The sequence below is a fragment of the Podarcis vaucheri genome (genome assembly GCF_965113315.1).
Source record: "Podarcis vaucheri genome assembly, chromosome: 14".
Taxonomy (NCBI): domain Eukaryota; kingdom Metazoa; phylum Chordata; class Lepidosauria; order Squamata; family Lacertidae; genus Podarcis; species Podarcis vaucheri.
The window spans coordinates 27,035,555-27,053,251 of NC_138752.1; the positions used below are offsets into that span (position 1 = coordinate 27,035,555).

Sequence of the window (17,697 nt, forward strand, 5' to 3'; positions counted from 1 at the left end):
TAAAAAAAGGTGAAACGTTGACAGCTATGACTCTAACCACTTACACCACACTGGTTCTCCTTGTGGATAATCAACTGTTTAATTCAGGGAGATCAGTGACCTGCTTTCCCCATCTCCCAACAACTTCACAGGAGTGCTTTTTTCCTTGATTTCCTTCAGGCAGACCAGTTCTTGTACTTCATGTGGTAGAATCTTGTGCACTGATGGGGAGGCAATTTAGTTCAATTCGCAAACTGCCTAATTTTACAATGCTGAGAACAATATGTACAATACTGAATTTTGAGACGTGTGCAAAAATGTATATATTAGGACAAAGCCAAAATACCACATGCTAGTGAAAATAACATATGAACTGCATTATATTAGGGGAAACTGCTTGCAAAAAAGGAGGGACTTGATCAGGAAAGGCAGAAGCTTAAAGGCCAAATGGTAAATCAGACAGAATGTGAGGACTTAAAACACACTGAAATATACTCGGAGTCGAGTGTGAATTTTATGCTCTTTATTCAGCTCGTAGTAGCAATGAATGAAACTTTCCCCAAAACTTCTATTTATATATACATTATTTACACAATGGCCCCCGCGTGATTGGCTAATTCCAGGCTGCTCCTGTAGGCCAATCAGGTTGCGGATTCACTTCCTCCAGAAGCCTGATTGGCTGCTCCTGCAGGCCAGTCAGGTTGCTGATTCACTTCCACCTGCAGCTGGATTGGGTGGCTCCTGCGGACCAATCAGACTGCTGCATTCTGGATCCTATTGTTCTAGGATTCAGCTCAGTACATAACACACACGCACACAAGCTGATGTGCAACTGTGATGACCTGTACTTGCTGGCTAGTACTGATGGGATTTGTAGTCCAAAAGAACTGGAGGGTGCAAAGTTGCAGGGAGAATGATCCAACCTTTTAAAACAATAGAAGGCTTCAAGTTACAAAGAAAGGAGATTCTGACTAAACCTCAAGAAGAACTTTCTGACTGCAAGAACTGTTTGACAGTGGAACGGACTCATTCGGGAGGTTATGGACTCTCCTTCTTTGGAGATTTTTAAGCAGAGGTTGGATGGCCCTCTGTCGTGGATGCTTTAGCTGAGATTCCTGCATTGCAGGGCGTTGGACTAGATGACCCTTGGGGTCCATTCCAATGCTACAATTCTATTATTCTGACCCAAAACAAAAGGAGTGGGTTGTGTGAACCACTCTTGAGTCACAGAAGGCAAACCACAAAATGCCTCTGAGCATTCTCAAAGTTGTGGGGAAATGGGGGAGAAGTGTCATTACATCCACCAAATGAAGTATATAGACTGTATCTTTCTCCAGTCCCAGCTCTTTGAAGCAAGAATGTTCTTAACGCTGGCAAAATTTACCATGCAAATGGACTGCAAAACTGTTGAAATCAGGCTGAAAAGGATATTTAGTGTCTTCCATTAATGGCCGGAAGGGAATACTCCGTTCCCTCTTCAGCTTCACACGTGCAACAGAGCACCCATAAAAATGGGAAGGAGATGTATTTGGGATAGATAAACCATTGGAGAGAAGTTTATTGCTTTGGATCAGCATGGCTCTTGCCACTAATTAAGGAAGAAATAGAGTTAGCAAGTTAAAATACACTTTGACTTTGACCTAAATAATTCCCATTCTAGAGCCAGGCTTGAGCAAAAGGCAGCTTTCCAGTTGTGTGGCAGAGATTTAGTGCGCTGCGATGGATGCTCTCCTTTGGAGAAAACACAGTCCACAGGCCATTAAGTTTTGAAATGGGGGAAAGAGGCATATTCTTCAGGCTTTGGCACTGCTGAGGACACCATGCAAATCCAGGCGTGTGGGATGCCAAGCGCATTCAGACAACATTCAACGGCCGTACGCTCATTCTGTACGCCGTGCAGAAAGAAAATGCAAAAGTTTGTGCAAAGAAAACCTGCCTGTACCATTTCAAATCATGCAAATGTTCATATTTGAATACAGTTCCCTGTAAATATATATGCAGACCTACCTAGATAGAGGCAATAAACAGCCATCTGCTCGTCCTCTGATTGCTGCAGCTGCTCCTTCCTTCACCTTCCAGGAAGCCAGATGTGAGGAATCTCTCTCCTCCCCCCCCCAGGTTGTGGACTGCATTCCTTTTGGACAGGTTGCTTTCCAGTGGAGGGTGGGGGCAGAGGCAAAAAATGGACAGAACAATGAGTGTGAATGTGACCTTTTGTAGGGTGATCTCGTTTCTACATGCACTCTCAACCCTCTGACACACACACACCATGATACAAACTGTTTGCCATTTACTTCAGATGGAGAGATGGGGCAGGGAGGGAAGGCAGATAACGTCTGATCTCCCTCCCTCAAGGACCACCTCTCCCATACAAACCGCCCTGGACTCTGCATTCATCATTTGAGGCCCTTCACATAAGGATAGCAACAAAAGAAGGGGCCTTTTCTGCAGTGGCTCCCCATTTGTGGAATGCTCTCTCCAGGGAGGTTCACCTCGTGCCTTCATTATATATTTTTAGGTGCCGGGCAAAAGCATTCCTCTCCAACCAGGCCTTTGGCTGATTAAAATTCTACAATCTTTTAAATGTGTGAGTGGAAAGGGTGGTGGTGGTTGTTGCTTTGCTGTTTTATTCTAATTATTTGCTTTTTTATTTTGTATGTTCTGCTGTGAACCGCCCTGAGATCTAATGATGAAGGGCAGTATATTCATGTAACAAATAATAATAATAATGCTAGGGTTTTTTTAAGTCAACAAACAGAAGGGTGGTTAAACTACAGGAAAGATTAACCAATTTGCCCAAGTGGCCCTTGAAATTCCAAGTTGGGGCAGGGATCCATTTTCTGCTCAAGGGCCACATTCTCTCCCTTCTGGGGGCCACATGCCAGTTGTGGGTGGGGCTAGAAGAAAAGGAGACAGAGCGAAGTTTTGTTTGCCTTGGTACAGTAGGTCACATTCCTGTGGGATGTTTAAAGGCAGTCAAACCAACAATTCATGTTTTGCCAGATAGGCGCATTAAGGGGCTGAGGCTCACAGAGTTTTCCTGTGAGCTTCCTAGAGAGAACCCGATGAGAACACTCCCCTCGTTGCCCTGACAGGAAGTGATTGTCACTATATATGCTTCTCCCTGCCTGAGCACATCCTTTTTCTGCTCTTATGCACCACGCTAGCAGTGTGGAAGCATCTATGTGTCTGAGCTCCAGGCCCAAACTCCATTTTTAAGCCAGACTTAAGTACGTCTTTGTAACCGAATTAATGTTTTAAGCCTGTCTGAACACAGCTGCTGTATCTGTTACTCTTCAAGAAGCATTGTGAGTGAGTATATGTTATTTTTACCTTTTAATAACTCTGGTTGTTGGTTATTATTTTACAGGGGTGGGGTGGGGAATACCAGGAAAATACAGATAGGTAGCCGTGTTGGTCTGCCATAGTCAAAATTAAAAAATTCCTTCCAGTAGCACCTTAACTTAGTTGGTCTTTAAGGTGCTACTGGAAGGATTTTTTTTATTCAGGAAAATACAGTCAGTCTGTCTTAAAACATCCTGGATAAACTAAAAGGCTGAAACTAGCCTATCTTAGCTTCCCTTTTAAGCTGCAAAGGGATGCACTCTGCTGGACTTCCAAACCTGAGGGAGGAAAGAGAACATCTAATAAACATATCCTCTCCGAGCATCTAATCGCATCCCAACAATTCCAGCCCACATGCCCGAGGTTTTTAAACAAACACACAACACACCCTCTCTGTCCTCCAACCAGGCAAGCAATACTTGAGGAACAAAGCAGGGCTAGTGAGGGGGCAGCCAGTGAAAAGTGGGTGTGTCTGGGAAGAGGGATGAGAGGCATGGAGAGTCATAAATGGCCCCTGGGGCTGAGGTTCCCCATCTGAAGCCTAGTGAGTTTATGGCCTGAGAAGAAATTTGAAGTGGGGCCTTTCCAGCTCGCATTTGTAGCCTTGATACCTTGCCCCAGGGCTATTGCCTCCCATACAATCCTTAAAAGGAGTGGTAGTTGGGCCAAATGGAATCCCCACTTCAATGCAGTCTGTGTGTGTGTGTGTGTGTGTGCGTGCGTGCGTGCGTGAGGCGGAGGGTCCCTCCTCCTTTAACTGATTTTCCATCTGACATTTAGGATTATGTAAACTCCTGGGCTTCTCTGCATTCTACCATTCCCGGAGATCTTGTTCTGCTCACTCTATAAGCAGCTCTGGCACCATAAAGCGCTTAAAAGGGGAGGGGGAAATCTACACACTCCGGCTTGATCAATTTATGATCATTTCTCCTGGTTATTTAACGCTCCAAGAATGCAAAGCTGCTACTCCATTAAATTACAGTCAAGTCTGGTTTCCTTCAAGGAGGGTTTTGCCTGGCAGCCTCTCCTACGTTGGGCAGGTCCTACGGGAACGATGTGCTCATTACGCATGGATCTTAATGAAGCCGCCGCTTGCTCGGTTGCGCAGGAGAGCGGTTGTGTGACATTTTCCACACAATGCTCTCTCCAGCTGAGGAAACAGAGCACTGCCCTCGGAGTCAGCCTTGCCCCACATAAAGAGGCAGCGGGCACCACCGCCACCCTGGCAGGGCTGCAAAGGGCTGGTGAGAGCACCCGTTGTCAAGAAGTCATGAGGAAAGTTGGTGCGCGATAATGGGTGCCAATACCTTGGGCCCTGTCTGCACCATAAACTTAAAGCACTATTACAGCACTTTGAACAGTCATGCCTTCCTAGGAAGTGTAGTTTAAGGGTGTAGAGTTGTTAAGACATTCCTGTTCCCTTTGCATAGCTACATTGCCCTACAACAGGAAATGACTGCTAAACCACTCTGGGAATTGTAGTTCTGTGAAGAACAACTCTCAGTATCCTTAACAAACTACACTTCCCAGTATGCTGCTCTCGCTTCTCAGCAGGCAGGTCACTGCTGCTTACTGGGAGGGAGAAGGGAGGGGCAATGTGGTGAGGAGGTTGGTGCAGTGCAAACTCAGCAGTGTAGCCAGCATGGTGCTCCTATTGGCATGTTTGTACCACTCTGACCTCCCATGTGGTCTCATCCCTCACCATCTCAGGAAGCAACAGCTACTCACCTGCCCGGAAGCTAGCATGATGCCTCTTCACCTCTTGGCTGGTCAGCTTCTGAGCAAATCTCTCCTCTGAAGTTGCTATTTGTGGGGGAATAAAAGGTGAACCCCTACAGACCCTGTTGTGTGGGTGAACAACAAAAGAAAACAGCTGTGTTCCTGGATTCAAAACATGAGGCTTTGTACAATCTCCTGCAGGGAGAGAGCCCCAGTAGCAGAGATTAAACTCACAAAAGTTAGACAGCAGTATAGTGTTAGGAATATAGGTTGTTAAACCTTTTTATCCCATTCTGAAGTGTTCACAGCGCTTCTCTCTCTACCCTCTTCTGCAGATAAGGAGTACAGTGGTACCTCGGGTTAAGTACTAAATTCGTTCCAGAGGTCCGTTCTTAACCTGAAACTGTTCTTAACCTGAAGCACAACTTTAGCTAATGGGGCCTACTGTTGCCATCGTGCCGCTGGAGCATGATTTCTGTTCTCATCCTGAAGCAAAGTTCTTAACCCGAGGTAATAGTTCTGGGTTAGCCGAGTCTGTAACCTAAAGTGGATGTGACCTGAGGTACCACTGTACAGTGGTGCCTTGGGTTACAGACACTTCAGGTTACAGACGCCGCTAACCCAGAAATAGTACCTCGGGTTAAGAACTTTGCTTCAGGATGAGAACAGAAATCTCGCGGCGGCAGCAGGAGACCCCATTACCTAAAGTAGTACCTCAGGTTAAGAACAGTTTCAGGTTAAGAATGGACCTCCGGAACGAATTAAGTTCTTAACCTAGGGTACCACTGTAATAGCAGAAAATACCCATTTTCAGATTGTCGCCCTGTGATATTCTGTAGGGCAGGGGTTGAGGTAATCTTTGGCCCTCTAGAAGCTGGAAGACTGCAGATCCCATCATCCTTTGCCATTGGCCATGCCTGCTGGGGCTGATGGGGGGTGGAGTTCAGAACCTTTTTGGAAGGCCAGAGGTTCCCCATTCCTCCTGTAGGGTGTGATGCCACGAGTCAAATTTGTTTATTACAGTTATATATACACACACCCTCATCCAGCCATATATTTTGAGTGGTTTGCATAAGCAATAAAATGCAGATACAGCCTAGAATAAAAGCATGAACTCCCCTTCCTCCAGCCTAAAAAGCAGCATACAAAAGCAGCTCCAAGAATGAAAAGCTGTGTAAAAACTTGCATGGGGGAACTTCAGACAAACTTTGGCATTTATTTTTAAATGCACTTTGGATTTCCGCACAGGAATCTCTTGCCTCCTTCCAAGCCACCAGGGGGAAACCTGGTGCAGGTTCTGTTGCCCTGCTTAGGGATAACTCCAAATCACCCTGCAATTGCAGGATGGCCAAAGGGGTTAGGGTGGGGCTTGCAGGGCATCCAGAAGATTCCTTTAAAAATGCACTGCAGCCATTGTGTGGCTGGGTGCAGCCCATCACACCGCAACATCTCACCTGGAGCAATGCCAAGCCCATGTTAATTCAGAGTCATTATTAACTCCTGGGTTGCACAAACCTTGGTGCAGAAGTTAATGAGGGCTCAGAATCTGGCGCCACGGCTGGAAAGCAATCAACCCTCGGAGCTTCTTGCTGAGCCATTAGAGAAATTACAGTGGAGAAAGTCAAGTTTACTGGTTGCAAGATCAGCTGTGGCTTTGATCTGGCTGGCTCTTGACGTTATCAAGTGAGAAGACTTCGCTAATGATCTGTTGAGAGCCACAAAACACCTGCGGAAATAGCCATAAAGAGGAACGGTAGCATGTTGAGGACATGCAGAAGACAGGGGGTTCTCCCCCCCCCCCGGCAGATAAGGCAAATGGGAAGTAAAGACTCGGGAAATGCCATCAGTCTTCTTCTTGCTGACCCCTCAAAATCGACTGTATATTTTGAGAAACTGTTTGTTCGCTCTGCATTTGGATGTCTCTCAGGATATCATCACCAAACTTGGCACAGCGATTCCTGAAATGGGAGGTGGCGGTTTTCATTGATGTTGGGATGCTGGCTGTCATTTTGAATCAAGATGGTGCTCTGAAACGTGACTTTAGCATGATGTTGTCCAATTTTTGGTGTGACGGATCCAAACTGTTCCAGTTTCAAACTTGGCACAAGAGTTTCCAAGATGCGGACAGCGGTGTTCATTGACATTGGGATTCCAGTTGCCATTTTGAACCAAGAAGGCAAACCGAAATGTGACTTTGGCATGACTTCACCCAGTTTGTTGTGATAGTTACAAACAAGTCTTTCTGAGGTGGAGAAAACAATTTCTGCCAACACTTGGATGTTGTTGAATGCACTGAGTCCTCCATTTGTGTCTGTGAACAAAGCCCCAAAACTCACACTAGCCATATACTTTATTTTTCAGTGTATAAGACTATATTTTTTCCTAAATTTTTGAAGTTAAAAATAAGGGGTTGTCTTATACATGGATAGTGCATAGTGCATTTTCTTAATTTTGGATTAAAAAAAAAATAGGGGGCATCTTATACATGAGGGTGTCTTATACACGGAAAAATATGGTAGCTATCACTGTCAAGCATTTTTACTATGTATTGCTCTTTATCATTCTTTAATGACAGTATCCAGGATGCTTTAGGGGAAGCCATGAAAATGACACTGAATTAAAACTGAAATCAGTTTGTAGCTTAGATTTAAGCTTAAATGCCTAGTCATCATGTATAATCCATCCAGCTCGTCCCCAGCAGAAGTAACATGCTATTATAAGCAGGGACTTCTTTTTCTTAACACTCCTAAGGTTTACACCTGATCAGTGAGAGACCTACCATTGGGCGGGGCGGGATCAACCAGGGCAGGAAGTCAAAGTTGGAAAAATGCAAATCAGACATAAAAAGAAAACACAATTAATCATACACGGGTGATAAGTCCTGGAGGAGAAGGGGAAGGCTGCCAAGAGGGATGGTGGATCCTTCACCATCCTCTGATTGTTCAAGACTAGGCACCCTCCTAAAAACCACAGCCAAGCACAATTTAAAGGGCTTTGCGTTGTAAGAATCTGGAGGGTGGCCAGCTGGCACCTTCCACTCAACAGATCCAGTGTGTGTGTCTGTGTCTCTCTGTGTGTAACACTTTCATGGGTATATCTGCATAGCACTACTTAAGAAGAGAAGAAGAGGAGTTTGGATTTGCTATCCTGCTTTATCACTACCTGAAGGAGTCTCAAAGCGGCTAACATTCTCCTTTCCCTTCCTCCCCCACAACAAACACTATGTGAGGTGAGTGGGGCTGAGAGACTTCAAAGAAGTGTGACTAGCCCAAGGTCACCCAGCAGCTGCATGTGGAGGAGCTGGGAAACGAACCAGCTTCATCAGATTACAAGTCCACCGCTCTTAACCACTACACCACACTTGCTCACAGGCTTTAATAGCCACCCCTGGGCACCCTGGGAGTCGTAGTTCTCCAAAGCTGAGGGAAGCCAGGGATCATCGGCAGATAAATTCTCGATACCTTTGCCAAATGACAGTTCCCATGATCCTTTGGGAGAATGCACAACAGTTAAGCTTATATAAAAACTGTACAAGACTTGTAATGTGAGCCGCCTCCTGCAACTTCCTTATTACACACACACTCTTTGCCATGCCTTTCTGCCACTCACGACCTTTCTCACACACCATCAATAAATTGTGTGCACATGACCAACTTGTCATGGGCTAGTGCAGGGATACCCAATCTGTTCCCCATCACATGTTGCTGTACCGCAATCCCTGTTGTACCTGACCGCTGGGCCATGCTGGCTGAAGCTGGATTTGTACATATTGACCTGCCCTTTATACCCTTGCCTCTTCCTTTCTTCCCTTTGCTTTCCTTTCTGCTGAGATTTTGATTGTAAGGTCCCTGGGGCAGGGAATCTGTGTCCTTCCCTTATCATTCTGTCATGCATGCTGATTGCGCAAGGGAAATAATAAACAATCCCTGAGTGTCAGTGCTTTAGCACAGCTCCCACTCATTTGACTGTGGCCAGGGATTCCCGCCCCCCTTTAAGGTCCTGAAAGCTCCCACTTTCCCTACTTATGCAGATCACATAACTGTGCCTCTTCCTTATCTCCTTATACTTTAGATATATCTTCCTTTTTTAAATGTCATTATGAACACAAAAGGTCCACGGAATCTTTCCAGCTGTTTTTTTGGGTCTTTCCCCCCCACATTCCTGTAAAGAAGCAGGCTGAAACGCCTCTTTTAAGTGAAAATGTTTTGCAATTTTCCAGTGATCTTGCCAGTAAGAGAGAGAATCGTTGCCCGTATATCATGGGAAATGGCAGCTTTCTCACAGAGATGTGGTGTTGACTTGGCAGGTTGTTTGGCAAGGAAGAGAAGGTCCTTTGGGTCATCCAGAGCATCGTCAGAGTGTCTTGGCTTTCGATGGCCAAAGCCGCCTTCACCCTGACTTGTAGATGAACTTGGCCTTAAGAAGAACAAGGGAAGCAATGTTTCCATGGCACGGAGCGTTTGTTCAAGAGAACACCAGAATGCCATTTGTAAGGAACAAATACCAAACCTGGGTGGTCCAGTACCCAATATTTTGTGGCCCAAGGATATGGGGGTGGGGGGCAGAAACCTATTACTATTTCTGCATCAGGGTCCCAGCAGGGTCTCTTGTCATCCAGCATCCTAGAGTCACTCAATCAGCAGAAGGCTAAGAAGAAGTCTTCTTGCCCTTTGTTCTGATTGGAGCCAATCAGAGTGAAAAGAGGGGATTCAGCCTTGGAGGATTGGCTCCCAGGGTCACTCTGGAGAAGGCAAGCAGGAAGAACACCAAGGAGGATTTGTTCCATATACAGTGGTACCTTGGGTTAAGACCTTAATTCGTTCCGGAGGTCTATTCTTAACCTGAAACTGTTCTTAACCTGAAGCACCACTTTAGCTAATAGGGCCTCCCACTGCCGCACCGCGCCACTGCCGCACGATTTGTTCTCATCCTGAAGCAAATTTCTTAACCCGAGGTACTATTTCTGGGTTCGTGGAGTCTGTAACCTGAAGCGTCTGTAACCTGAAGCATCTGTAACCTGAGGTACCACTGTACTCCGAAGTGTGTGGTCCAAGCCCACTTCAAGGACAATGAACATTAAGAAGGGAGACTAGCAGAGAGGTGGATGTGGGTTTGAAGTTGTCATCAGTGATGGAGAGGTCAGAGAATTCCCTGTGGAAACGGAAATGGGAGTAGCAATTGCCAATGCTCGCTTATTCCTCCCATGTCTGGATGAAAATCAATGCAATGGATACAATAGGCATTCGCTGCTGTTGTTTTCAGTTTGCAAATGATATGTAATTGATTACGTTTTGTCCCCATTTGTGCTGCATTTCCTGTGCAATGAAATGAAATGGGAGGAATAGCGTAATGGCAAAGTAATTTATATAACCAGTGAACGTAAATTATACAAACAATGTAATTTTGCCAGAGTGAGCAGCGAGACGGATGACATAGTTTTTGGTGGGAGATGAACTGCAGCAGAACAGGAACAGCGCTGCATGCAATGAACAGTGACCACCTGGGCAGCAGACACATCATCTGGTTAAAGTCTGCCTCCACACCCTGCTGAAGTATTTTTGGTATTTCTATCTCAGTGATAGTCCTTATTTGTATTACTTATTTATGTTGCTTTCAGATATATAGTATCAGGGGATGATTAGCTGCTTGTGCTTAAAATAGTGCCCCTTCAGAGTTTGTGCGACCCCACAAACCTCTGTGTGTGACAGAGCTCCTCAGACATGTCTGCTCTAGTCACTTGTAGAGTCCGACAGTGGCTGTCTGCGGAAGCGCTTCCAGCAAAGAAGTTCCTTAACGGAAACGCGTCTCCTGGACTCACGACGTGACAGCTTCCGGCGAAGCATAGGTCTCCCTGCAGTTGCTTCTGACACCTCCCCGCTATTTTCGCTCGAAGTGTCTCTCACCCCTTTCTCTCCCCTGCTGCTTCCTGCCTGGGCTGCTGCGTCTCTCTCAGCATTACTGAGATCCTCCTCCAGAGACCCCGCGCTCCCCCTGCTGGTCCCTGCTTTGGCTGTTGACTCTCTCCCAGTCTCTGGGAGCCCTACCACTTCCCTTTCCTCCGATGTCAGTTCCCTGACATCCACCTCCCCTCCAGGGCCCCCCTCTCCCCCGCCCCTACTCTCTCCTCTGGGCGGTGAGGAGCTGAAACCCCTAAAAGAATCCTCTTCATCTTCAGACGTCTCGAACATTTCCCTCCATCGGTCTTCGTTCCGACTCGCTGAATCCTCCTCCACCTCGGAATCAGCGAACCCCTCCAACTCTTCTTCTTCGTCGGTGGTGGCGAAGTATTCCCTCCGGAACCTCGCCACTGGCTGGGGTTTTCGAGGGAATCTCTGATGAAAAGTTTCAATCAAAACCTCGTCATCTACATCCTCTGCCCTGACCCAGGTGTTTTCCGACTCCGGCTCCCCTTCCCACATTACCAAATACTCTACTTGCTCTCCCCTCCACCTGGAATCGAGAATCTCCGCTACATGGTAGCTGTGTTCTTTTTCCTCCATAGCTGGTCCCCTATTGACCCTCCCCTCTCTGTCCCCTATATACGGTGACAGCAATGATCTGTGGAACACTGGGTGCAACTTCATGTGGTTCGGTAACCGGAGTCTGAAAGCCACTGGGTTGACCTGTTGCGTGACTTCAAATGGGCCCAGCCTTTTGGGTCTTAACTTCTTACAACCTCCTTTAAATGGTAACCCTTGGGTGGACAACCACACCTGGTCCCCCACCCTAATGCTTTCTCCTTCCCTTCTGGTTTTGTCTGCCTGCCTCTTATATTCCTCCTTCGCCCTGTTTAAATTAAGTTGGAGCTGGCGATGGATCGCTTCCATTTCTTCAACGAACTGTTCTGCGGCTGGAACGCTCCAGTTCTCCCCCTCCCCCCCTGGGAAGGCTCGGGGATGACACCCGTGATTGGCCAAAAAAGGGCTCATTCCCGTGGACACGTTCTCTGCATTGTTATAGGCAAATTCTGCCAACGCCAGCTTCTCCACCCAATCATTCTCTCTGTCATTCACATAACACCTCAAATATTGCTGGAGGACACCATTAGCTCTTTCCGCCTGCCCGTTGGTTTCTGGATGGCGGGCAGTGGAAAAATTCACCTCTACATGCAATAAGCTCATGAGCTTCCTCCAGAACCTGGAAGTAAATTGTTTCCCTCGGTCCGAAACCACCCTCAAGGGGGCACCATGCAATCTAAACACATTTTCCACAAACAATTTAGCGGTTTCTTCTGCTGTGACCGCATGTGAGCAGGCTATAAAGTGGGCCATCTTGGTTAACAGGTCTACCACAACCATAATGGCTGTCTTCCCTTTGGACCTGGGCAGATCAGTCATAAAATCTATTGCCACTGCCTCCCATGGTCTTTCCGGCGTGGGTAGTGGTTCTAATAAACCTGCCGGTGCCCGCCTCTCCCCCTTGGCTCGTTGACATCGGTCACACCCTCTCACATACTCCCGCACATCTTCCCTGACCTTGGGCCACCAGAATTCCCTGGTAACCAGCCACATGGTTTTGTGTTGCCCAAAATGCCCTGCTGTGGGGCTATCGTGCAGTTGCTTGAGTACCTTTTCCCTCAATTCCCCTTCAGGTACGTATAACGCTCCCTTGTAGTACAACGCCTCGTTTCTCTCCTCAAAACCCCCGGGTTTGTCTCCCTCCCTCCTGAGACCCCTGAGTTTGTCCTGGGCATATTCATCCTGCACCGTTCCCTCTATCAGTTCCCTTAGCCCCACCAATGCCGCCCCACACACCCAGCGGTCCTCGGGAATGACATGGGTCTCTTCGGGTGCACCCTCTCCCTCCAAATATTCAGGTTTGCGTGAGAGAGCGTCCGCCCTAACGTTCTCCGGGCCTGGTACGTAACAAATCTCAAAGTTAAATTTGGAGAACTCCTGGGCCCATCTCAACTGCCGTTGGTTGAGCACTCGCGCAGTTCTCCAATACTCTAGATTCTTATGGTCCGTGCGCACTTGCACCTTCTGTTGTGCACCAATTAGTAGGTGCCTCCATCTCCGGAAGGCCTCATAAATCGCAAGAAGTTCCCGGTCGTACACCGTGTAGTTTCTCTCAGATTTGTTCAGCTTTCGCGAAAAGAAGGCACACGGTCGCCACTCGGACCCCTCCTTCCCCGGCTGCAGAAGAAGCACCGCCCCTATGGCTCTGTCAGAAGCGTCTGTTTCGACCCTCAGCTTTTTTTGTAAATCCACATGTAGAAGTTGTTCGTCAGAGGCGAAGGCCCTTTTCAGTTCCTCAAACGCTCGCTCCGCCTCCCCCGTCCAAACAAACTTCTTTTTGCTGCTGAGACAGTCCGTGATGGGCGCCGTCAGGTGGGCGAAGTTTCGGATGAACTTACGATAAAAGTTTCCAAACCCTAGGAACCTCTGCACATCCTTCTTAGTCTTGGGTGTTTTCCATTCCAGCACCGCTTGAACCTTGCCGGGGTCCATGGCCAACCCCTTGTCTGACAAGCGGTACCCCAGGAATTCCACCTCCTTGGTATGAAACTGACACTTCTCCAGTTTCACCCACAGTCTGTTGGCTTGCAGCCTGCTCAACACTTCTCTGACGTCTCTCACATGTTGCTCCTCATTCTCCGAATACACCAACACGTCATCTAAGAAGGCCACGCAATTCTTGTAGAGCAAAGGCCCCAGTACATGGTTCATAAAGGCTTGAAAACACGCGGAGCCTGCTTGTAATCCAAAAGGCATAACGAGGTATTCAAATGCCCCCAAAGGGGTGAACATGGTGGTCTTCCATTCATCCCCTTTCCTTATACGTATCAGGTTGTACGCCCCCCTTAGGTCCAGCTTTGTAAAAATCTTTCCTTTTCGCACCCTGGTCAAAATATCATCAATCCTGGGCATAGGAAAAGCCACCGGCTCTGTCACTGCATTTAGGGCCCGAAAGTCACATACCAGCCTCGGCTTGTCCGTGTTTTTTTTATCCACAAAAAACACTGGGCTACCCCCCGCTGCCTTGGACTCTCTGATGAAGCCTCTCTTCAGGTTCTTGTCAATGAACGCTCGCAACTCCTGCATCTCCCTGTCTGACATGGCATACAACCTGCCTACAGGAAGCTGTGCTCCAGGGAGTAAATTGATCTGGCAATCAAAGGGCCTATGCGGGGGTAGTTGGTCAGCTTCCTTCTCGCTGAACACGTCGCTGAGATCAGCATACTGTGATGGCACCTTCCCCTTCTCCATCACTTCCGTCCCTGCTAGGGTGGCTTGGGCCCCTGCTGACCCCTTTTCCCCCCTGCAGTGTTCTAAGCAATGTGCGGAACCGAAGGAAACCACTCTTTGATGCCAGCCCACCAGCGGATCATGTAGGGCTAGCCAGCTCATTCCCAAAATAATGGGAGCGCCTCCCAAGGTGGCCACATTAAACGCTATCAGTTCTGTGTGCCTTGCCACCCTCATTATCATTGGGATGGTCTGCAAGCTGACGCCTCCTCCCAACAGTTCCCTGCCATCGATCGTGGTCACCTGCAGGGGGTTGCTTAAGGGGATAGTCTGTATCTGGTGTTCAGCAGCAAACTCCTTGCTCATGAAATTGCAGGAGCTGCCTGAGTCCAACAGCGCCTTTATTTTTAGGGGGTGTCCATTTTGCAACTCTAGCGACACTTCAATCACTAGAGCAGGTCGAGGAGCTTCTGGCACTGGCACTTGGGGAAGGGGCACTTTCACTGCTCTTTGGCCTGGCTGCAGTGCCCTGCTGGCAACCAGGCGTTGGCTTTTACCTGCTCCGTTTCTCCCTGCTCTTCCCCCTCAACAGTTCCCACCATCCCTTGCCATTCCTTCCTCTGGGGGCAGACTCTGGCAAAGTGGCCTGGCTGTTGGCAGAGATAGCATTTCCGGGCTCCCTTTCCCTCCTTCTTCGCCCCCTCACTGGGCTTTGAAACTGCGCGCGCGCGGGCTGTTCCGATTTCCATCGGCTCTGCCGGCGGGAAAGCTGGCTCAGGAATGTCTGGAATGCGTAACTCCTTCCAACGTTCCCCTCTCCCTTCCCGCCTCTCCAAGGCTCTTGCCTCCTGGCGCGCTCCAATGGTCAGCGCAGATTTGGTCAGCTGATCCATAGACACCGCCCTGGGGCTCCTGGCCAGCTCGTCTTTCACAGCTGAAGAAAGACCTTCTTCAAATAGCATCTGAATGGGTGCTGCCGATAAATCCCACCCCAATCTGTGAATCAGCATGGTAAATTCAGTCCAGTACTCACGGACAGATCTGCTTCCCTGCTTGCAAGCCATTAGCTGTCTGCGCACCACCCCTTCCTCAATATCGCTGGAAAACATGATATCCATTGCCCGAAAGAATTTCATAGTGTCCTTCAGGATATCGTTGTGCGTTGCCATCAGGGGTCGAACCCAGTCTCGCGCCCCCTTCTCAAGATGCCCAATTACGAAAGCAACTCGGGATTCCTCATCAGGGAACTCATCAAACTGCACATTCAGGGCATATTGCATTTCAGTCCTAAAGGCATGGTAATCCTTGGGGTCCCCCCCAAACTTCTGCACTAATCCTGGTACCTTTCTGGGGAACTGAGTGGTTCTCCCCTTCTTGTCTGCATCTTGAGCCCTCCTCTCCTCGAGCCTCGCCGTCTGCAGCGCAAGTTGGACCTCCAATGCTCGGTATCTGTCTTCCAAGCTTGGACCAGCTCCACCCCCTGCGGCTCCGGCTCCTGCTGGGTCGCTCATGATGCTTTCTCCTGCACAGGCAGCGTACAGAGACTGTCGGACTGCTATCAGGGGATGATTAGCTGCTTGTGCTTAAAATAGTGCCCCTTCAGAGTTTGTGCGACCCCACAAACCTCTGTGTGTGACAGAGCTCCTCAGACATGTCTGCTCTAGTCACTTGTAGAGTCCGACAGTGGCTGTCTGCGGAAGCGCTTCCAGCAAAGAAGTTCCTTAACGGAAACGCGTCTCCTGGACTCACGACGTGACAGCTTCCGGCGAAGCATAGGTCTCCCTGCAGTTGCTTCTGACACCTCCCCGCTATTTTCGCTCGAAGTGTCTCTCACCCCTTTCTCTCCCCTGCTGCTTCCTGCCTGGGCTGCTGCGTCTCTCTCAGCATTACTGAGATCCTCCTCCAGAGACCCCGCGCTCCCCCTGCTGGTCCCTGCTTTGGCTGTTGACTCTCTCCCAGTCTCTGGGAGCCCTACCACTTCCCTTTCCTCCGATGTCAGTTCCCTGACATATAGCTATATATCTATATTTGCACATACATTAGCATTTGAAAATGTTATACAGACCTGTACCTGGTGATGTGCTTCCTCTTTTCTAGTGCTCTGTAAGTGGGACATAGGAAGCTGCCTTATTCTTAGCTAGGCCTTATTCTTAGCTAGTCAGTACTGTCCACACTGACTGGCAGCAGCTCTCCTGGGTGTCAGACTAGGGTCTCTCCCAAATTTACCTGGAGATGCTGGGGATTGGACCTGGGACCTTCTGCATGCAAAGAAGGTGCTCTACCACTATCAAAGAAGGATGTGTACAGGGAGGGCTCTTCCATTAGTTTATTCAACATAGCTTTTGTTAAGTTGAATAACAAGCTTTTGTTATCAGACAACACAGTGATTCTTCAAACAGCTCTTGTTTATTCACAGACCCAGAACAGAACTGAACTGAAGGGTTCAGCCAGCCTGCTTATATAGAGCTCCACTACAATGCAACAGTAACAACTTTCCAAGTAACTATCCAATCACTGAACATCACTTTCAATTCCTTATTTGCATATGTGGACCTGAGCGAAAACTATCTACAGTATCCCCCTGCTGGCCCAGGTTGAGAACTTCAGTACATAACAGTCTTGATGCAATAAACTGGTGGGTTTATACTGCTTTATTAATTGTCCTGTGATGCTGCCCCACTTCTGTCACATTACTGCTGTCCAGACAAAACTAAGCCAGAACATGCACAGTACAGAAAGTTACAGGATTTCAGCAGGAAGTTATGCGACCACCCCAAAACTTTTGCAAGGGCAAACAGTATTGAAAGGGGGGTCTTGTTTGACTGCCTCAAGAGCACCGTGAGCAGAAATCAACATGAATGGGCCGTAAAGAGGATGTCTGGAGGGGCCCTGGATCTTCTGTCAGCTCGTGGAATGGGGAAAGGCAGGCTGGCCATCTCACCTGCATCCCATTTGCAGCGTCGGATCCATAAACCGGGGTTTCGAAGGAGAAAAGTCAAAATAACCTTTCTTCTACAAGCACTCCACAGTGCCCAATTATAATGAGCCCAGAGGCCAAACTCCTAAAGAAAATATATGTAAATCTGAAGCGCTGAGGCCGTCTGCTGTTTTATGCCCCCATGCCAATAAATTGGTTTATTTGTGTTTTGCTGTGAGCCTCTTAAATCAACAGAGTTCAGAAGCAGAAGATGCATTTGTCTCTCATGAAAACATTCTCCCACACCCTCTGTAATTAAAAGTAATCTTAAATTTCATCGTACACCCTGAGAAACGGGCTCTCTTGCAGCAAGGAGAGCAGGACTGTGTGGGCAGGAGGAATGTGACTTGAAAGCGTTACGAGTTTACCCTATAAATCATTTTCTCTGCTCTCCCTGTCAGCTGTAGTGGTGCATTTTATGCATTTTTCCTGACGCGGCTAACTGGGGAATTGTTACTCCTTCCTCCCCTCCGTGAAGGACCGAGAGTG

General features: G+C 48.0%; 1 long non-coding RNA gene across 1 annotated transcript; it reads left to right on the forward strand.

Moving 5' to 3' along the window:
- The first annotated feature begins 2,745 nt into the window (after positions 1-2,745).
- Positions 2,746-17,375, forward strand: LOC309518583. The gene is made up of 2 exons (XR_014213523.1): positions 2,746-3,291; positions 16,648-17,375. It is a non-coding gene; the product is annotated as an uncharacterized lncRNA (long non-coding RNA).
- Positions 17,376-17,697: the final 322 nt, after the last annotated feature.